This window comes from Anoplophora glabripennis, unplaced genomic scaffold, assembly GCF_000390285.2.
Source record: "Anoplophora glabripennis isolate ALB-LARVAE unplaced genomic scaffold, Agla_2.0 scaffold566, whole genome shotgun sequence".
Taxonomy (NCBI): Eukaryota; Metazoa; Arthropoda; class Insecta; order Coleoptera; family Cerambycidae; genus Anoplophora; species Anoplophora glabripennis.
Window position 1 is genome coordinate 117,514 of NW_019416687.1, and position 5,672 is coordinate 123,185.

A 5,672-nucleotide genomic window follows, 5' to 3' on the forward strand; every position below is an offset into this window, starting at 1 on the left:
TATGGCTAGAAATTGGCCTCAATGATTTGGGATCGAGGGGGATTATCCCTCTTTATCCTGCCTCATCTCGTGTAGGCCTGGACAGCCTTCGTAGGTGGGCCCCATCCGTCGTCTACCCCGACCGCAAATGCGGCCGGTGTAGGCGCTTTGTGGGACCTCCTTTTGTCCTGGCTGGGCCCCGCCGGCTAGGGCCCTTTCTTCTGGCGCTCTTCTTGCTTCGCCGGCTCGTCTGTGTAAACCCCGGGGGTGGTGTCAAGTTTGTGTGTGGTATGGTTGGGTAGGGTAGTGCGGCTATGCAGCCTGGGATGCGCTTTGCTAAGGTATATGTTCGACTATTGTCAACTTGTGAAGGATGCAGTGGGAATGTGTTTACGGGCGTGAGGCGGAGGGTGGAGGTGAGGGGGGGTGGGGAGGAAGGTAATTGTTTATTCGCGCCACGCGCGCGCGCCCGCCATTATTCCATGGCTAGAAATTGGCCTCAATGATTTGGGATCGAGGGGGATTATCCCTCTTTATCCTGCCTNATCTATGCTAAAATAAAAACATTATAAAGGAACAATGATTTTTTTTTACAAAATTTTTGAGGCGACGGCTTTATCGATTCTAGTCCTACTAGAAAATGTGGATGTGGATAACTTCACACCCGTTTGTATTGCTTAATTTGTTGCTATGTCTTAGTTTATTTAGACCACTTGACAAAGTGGGTTACAGGCGAGGATTTATTTTGGTTTGGCGATAGCGATTGTGCCCTATTATCGCGATAGCCCCGCCAATTGTTGGCTAAGTAATTACTAATTAATTTGCTATTAGCTGATTGAAATTAGTGAACATTTAATTACAGTTCCATTTTAATGAAACAAAAAGACCAGATATAGAATTACATATGCATTTTTGCATATTCTTAACTTTTGAGATTTAAAAAATGTGTTTTTTATTCTAGATTGCGTAGTATCATTTTTATATTCAAGGATGCAAGCTCTAGCGAGTAAAAGAATATTCAAAACGCTAACGCCACTTCATAACTGTGTTATCAACCAATATATCGAAAACTGCTTCGAAATATTGTTAAAATTGTCGAAAATGGCACTTACTTAGTGATAAAGCCTTCAAAGCACGGTATAAAGATTGAAAACAGGTAGAAATTGCGCTATTTTTCAACTTGGAAGTTCGTTTTTGTGGTCTCAATATATTTTTTTTCAAATTCTGTGGCCACCATTTGAACGAGCATCCTTAAAATCATAAGTCTACAAGGTTATTAAAACTATGTAGTAACTGGTGCGACCAAAATATACCAAGTTAGTCACAAATAAGTACTGATAAAATCAATTTCCGATCAAATCAGAACCTATATTATTTTCTACAAAAAATACAGTTTTTGTTTGTTATATACTTTTGAATTGGTGTTCAATTGTTTTTCCGTTATCTGAACACTCTGCACCTAAAATTTAAGCTCTCAGAATTTGATATTCTCTTTCTTTTCTCAGCTGAAGAAATATTTAGATAGAATGAGAAAATGTGTAATAAATTAATAAAATTATCGAAAGAAAAAGAAAAGTGTTACTTTATTTATTTATTTTTTTTTTCTTGTATTACTTAACATGTATGGTCTATCCAACAGTGCCGAGGGTAGCAGATACAGCAACGTGAGAGAACACCTTTGTTACTAATGTGAAATTATATGTTGGCAACCCGTAGCCAGACATCCGAGACATCGTCTGGCCGTGACCTCCAAGTTCTGTGACCTACAAAAGGCCTCCTGAGAAATTTCGCCTTCTCCCTTACCTTAGCTTTGTTTTATTTTGATTCCAAGAAGACGTTGCCGTGCACATTTTTACGTGTTTCTCAGCAAATTAGACGAGGTTGTCTGCCGGTGACGTCCTGCAATAGAATCGTTTCCTTTGATAAAATTCGATGTAAATAAAGTATTTATGAAATAAAGTTAATAAATAGCAAAATCACTTCTTTTGTTCCACGAAATAATTGGCGATGACGTAGGGATTCGTAGATGCAGAGAATTGTGATTAAATAAAATTCTTCAATTATGTAGTTGTCTTACCTTGTGGTATTGATTATATTGCGAAAAATGGTCAAAAGTGCAAGACTATGCAAATACTAGGTACACTATTAACAAATCGTAAGCTGAAATTGTATGTTCGTCAAAATGATAAAATCAATTATTGTGAATTTGTCTTTACAGTTCCTATAGAAACATAGTGTTAATAAACATTTAGTATCTACATCATCATATACAGGGTGTACCACGGTGAAGAGACATTAAACATATTTCAGAGACTACTTCGATTTTAATTGAAAATTTGGGCTATAGTGTTTTCGGCATGCCCTTCTTAGCTAAAATAATGGCGTCCACCTAACGCTTCCAGTTATACCGGAGTTTGACGTAATCTTCGTTATTCTAAATGGAATACCCTGTATATTATTGCAATTTTGGATTCTACGTCAATTTTTATGTGAACTTTCAATAAAGGTTTCCTGTTCTTAAAGTTAACCGTTTTTGATATATTTAATTTTTTCAAAGAAAATTAAAAAAGCTCTCCCTAATTCAAAAAGATGTGCAAGTATCTTGTAATAATAAAGTTAGAGCTATAAAATATATAGGGGACATAACTAAAACTCTAAGTTTCCCTGCCATAAATTCAAAATGACTTACAGGGTTTTTACGGAACACCCTGTATATTTTTGCGCAACCTGATGAACAATTTTGTTCTCTTTCGAATGGTATAATGGTTTCCTATACGTATCTCTTCTGCTTTTTAAGGTATTTACTGTTTTTCGTGCAGTCAACAGATATCGCATAATTTCTTGCGAGGATGGATGTGAAGTTTTTAGTGGAACTTCAAAACAAGCACCTAACCTGTCACCAGTTTATTGTTGTCAATTTAACATATACAGTGAATGTTTATTTAAGTATTATTTATTGTTAAAGAATGGAAAACGTTAACGTTTATTCAAATGCTGACATTCTAAATTTATTATTTATTCATGGAGAGTGTCACAAGATAATAAATAGGACTTGCAGGGTATTTAATTAGAGATATCCTCATTTACCACCAACGAGTATACGTTTTACGAAGAATTTTAAGAAATCAATTAGAACATGGTAGAATTTCAATTTCTGCACATAGAATTTTGACAAAGCCGATAACTTTTTTGAAAAAAATTAAATTGACGTTGAATCCAAAATTGCAATAATGTACAGGGTATTCCATTTAAAATAACGAAGATGACGTCAACTTCCGGTATAACCGGAAGCGTTAGGTGTACGCCATTATTGTAGGTGTGAAGGGCATGCCCTAAAAAAAAATTGCTAAAATTTTCAAAATTAAAATCGAAGTAGTCTCTGAAATATGTCGTAATGTCTCGTCACCGTTTGACACACTGTATTGTGTCCCTCTTTTTTGCATAAAAAGAAAACGACGAAATACGTGTTACATATTCAAAAATCAAATAAAAAAATATATGTTCATGTTAATAATAAATACAATATTATGTTAATTATTATAAACATATCTTTCACATCCAGTTCGTGCTGCTAATTCTAGGATTTTTTAAATATTACACTTTTTTTAATGAATGATACTTTATGAATTATTTATTATAACTACTACTTAACTACCATAAGTCCTGAATTTGTAGTAACTTTGCTAGAATTTATTTAAAGTAGGAGACGTTCCATAAGTCACGTCAACCTTGTTAATTTTTTTCAATCTTTATTAGAAATTATTTCTTTAAATAAAATATATCCTAAACGTATTTTTGGTACCCTGTTTATTTTTTTTTCTTCTAATTAAAGGATTCATTCATTCAGGTTAATTCTTGACTGTAAAATGTGAAGTATAAGAAATTTCCTGTCTTTAATGTAACGTGCCATTATTTCATGGAACATTAGAGGTACTCGTTGCTTCCCATATGTTTCATGTCCGGTGTTTTCACTTTTCAATTGGCTTTTTCTGCGTCACAGTCATCGTATTTCTGTACCTTTCGCATATAGCCTACTTTGCCATATGCTTTTGACGACTCATTTAATGTTTAAGTTCTGACATTGTTAACTATGACCTAGGTGTTCAGTTTTACCGGATCTGCAACGACAGAAAAAGACTCTTCTGAAAAAGTACAAATATTAATTTTTAATTGTATTTGCAAAGTAAATGTCAGTTGTAAGTATAATAATGCACTTGTAATGTAATTTAATAAATGTGCAGCGACTAATTAGATTTTTTTTTTATTTGTTCAGTATGTAAATATCAGATGCTAAGTGTAATACATCACTGTGCAGCTGTACATTGTAAGTTATATATTTACTTAATTAAACAAAATATCTATAAATCTATACTAAACTTATATTATTGTTACTGAAAATATATTATTTTTACTGTGCATTTACATTTTACACTTGACAATATCCGTTTTAAACCTAACATGAATTATATCTCGGACTTTTGTTTCTAAAGGTGCATTCCTACTGTGCCAAGGTTCGCTGTCAAATAGTCGATAAAGCAATATACTAGAGGACTTTGGAAAAATTAGATTTAATTGCAGTTATGGTCGAATCTAGAGATTTAAAATTTCGGAAAATTTTTTTTTCCGTTACTGTTCGAAACAAAAAATTGGATTGAAGAATCTAGAAATAAAAACACCTGAAAAATACTTATTAAGACAATTTTCTTCTTATTCTAAAACAACATTCTCTTGGAAGAGTGTAAACCAATCCGACAAACCTGGAACATTTTGTAGTTCTGAAAATATGAATGAATTTTTCTAAGCTTCAGGAATTTTCTGAAAAATAAATTTGTTACTATGATAGCCAGTTTAGTCTGTTTGTTACTTGACTATCATTAAATTAGTTTAAACCTAGGTCACCTAGGTCATGAGTAGGGAATAGACAGAATCGAATATTATTTAGCAGTGGCGGCTGATGTTGGGGGCTCTGAGGCGCTGCCCCCCCCCCCAGAAGTTTTCATAGTAAAAAAAAATAATTAGCAATGTTATCTACATAATTAAATAGGTTAGCCTAATGTTTAATTTATAATGTGCAGTTAATTTAGCTCGACTTGCAAAATTCGTTTTCAAAACTTTGGAAATGTGAGCTCCTCGTAGCTCGCATCTACATCTGTAAAGTGTTTACAGTGGTGGTCATGGTTATCATCGCGCAGTACTGAAACCAACCAAATAAAAGCTAATCAACGCTTTTTTTCTTAATAAACGTAATTTGTTCAAGTGTGGTGTAAAATTTCCTTACTTACATATTGTTTCTTGTGTGTTTTTTTTTTAAATTGTAGAAGTTTGAATTGAATGTAGCACTTGCAATGCTATCTATTGAAAAATCAATGGTGCGAAAAATACAAAACTTTAATGAAAAAGTAATTGAAAAGTTTATTTCGGACTTTCACTTTAAAAAATGATCTTGAGTACATTTTCCTTATATTTCAATAGTACGTAAAATAAAACTACCCAATTATATTTGATTTTCTTTTTCAGTACTTTGTATCTAAATTTTTCCGCCTTTCTGTTATGGAAATCAAGAACCGATACTGTTGTTCAGATGTTTTTGAAAAAATATTGACAACATTCAATTATTCCAATTTAAATTTGTTTATGTTGTTTTTATGCCTACCTTAAATGTCTTACATATTTTTTTAATTCGAATACCTGTG